The sequence below is a fragment of the Vombatus ursinus genome, unplaced genomic scaffold (genome assembly GCF_900497805.2).
Source record: "Vombatus ursinus unplaced genomic scaffold, bare-nosed wombat genome assembly UNPS02001419.1, whole genome shotgun sequence".
Taxonomy (NCBI): domain Eukaryota; kingdom Metazoa; phylum Chordata; class Mammalia; order Diprotodontia; family Vombatidae; genus Vombatus; species Vombatus ursinus.
Window position 1 is genome coordinate 8,792,744 of NW_020941197.1, and position 1,803 is coordinate 8,794,546.

Here is a 1,803-nt window from a genome sequence, read left to right on the forward strand (position 1 = left end):
TGATGATGATGATGATGATGATGATGATGATGATGATGATGATGATGATGATGATGTAGCAACTAAGGTCATCCCCAACTTGCCCGGGAGATCCTGCATGGAAAGCTACTACTTCAGGTTCAAGTTACACTTGGTTTTGGCATTCATTAGAAACTATAGTTTATAAGCTCCCACAAATTTGTTTACCTTTTCTAGTCAGGCAAAAAAGGTAATTCAAATCAAAGGTGTTTGATGAAATGGTCTAAGTTTTTAAAATGTAGCAAACTCTCAAAAATACATACAACATCAGTGGAAAGAGTAGCAAATATTACTGGAGGAATACATTTAGGAGCACATGTGACTAATGCACACAACTGGAGAGGCAACTCAATACTCTGACACTGCAGAACCGCTTATGTCTTCTGGTCAATATGCTTGTCCCACTGAGCACTGCAAACAGTCTGTGTGAGTCTCTACTAGAGGTAAAGGTATGGTCCCCATGTGTTCTTTCCTATTGGTCTTGCAGAGTCAAGGGCTTGTTGGATCTCCACTTGTCTCATGATAGTTAATAGCCTCTGCCAAATGTGGCTCTACTGGGCACAAAGCTATGAAACTGTTCTCTACTTACAGCTTCAGCTGTAGTCATCAGTGGAGTTGCTACTTGGATCAGCCATCTCAGGAAAGAGGAAGAGGATCAACCTTTGTACTTACGGCTTAAAGCACAAAGTCTTTTCTGCCTCAACTCTTTTAGAAAATGCAAAGGCCCTAACATACTCAGTTATCTGACTAGAAAGAAACCCTTGATGGCTTACAAATATTTGTACAATTTGTCTAAGTTTTAGATGGTTAGAATTCACATTTCCCCTTGAGGAGATTCCTTACCCCATGCTTTTTGGAATAAAAAGCACCCCCATCTAACCAGTGCCTTCAGTTTTCATTCTCTTTGGTATTCACTAATAACCAAGGACAGCCTCGCTGTCAGAGTTCTCACTGTGACTTAAGGTTAGAAAGTCTTGGTTAATTTAATCCTGAGGATCTTATTGATTTAACACATTTCAGGAAGTCTTTGTCACTGAGATTAGTGAATGTGATCCACTACAGCATTTTGTGCTGCAAATTAATCAAAGCAAGCACAAAAAGGTAAGCCCTGGGGCAGATCATTGTCTTCTACTTGCCTAGCAACATTTCTGTTCTCTGGTATGTATATACATGCAGCGAACAACATTTCCAGACTTTGGGCACACCCTAAAATAAAACTATCTGATATATAAATAATATTTTCAAATCTGAAAAACATTTTACTTATATTTTTTTCTTTACAAACTTCTGGTACCACCACAAACACCCCTGTCATAATAAATCTGTAAAATAAAAATTTAAAAACTATGGCCATAATGTCCAAATTACGGAATGGTAAAACAGAGAAAGAAAACTGTAGACTGGTATCATCAACAAATAGACATGAAAATACTAAGTAAACTATAGACAAAGAGAAGTATGTTCACAAATGTTTTCGATATGACTAAGTTGGATTTATACCAGAAACATTTGTCAATATTGGAAAAACAATTAGCCTAATGAATCATAACCATAGAAAAAACATGTGATTATATCTATATATGCAAAAAAGCCTTTAATAAAATGCAATGCTCTTTTAAATTAAAAAAAAACAAAACAAAAAAAGCATAAGAATAAAATAATTTTGCCTTAATTGGATGAAAAGCACTTTTCTAAGATGAAGAGCTAGTATTATTTGTAATGGGAAAACCCTGAAAACTTTCCCAAGAAGGTAAGAGATGAAGCAAAAATACACACCATCACCAT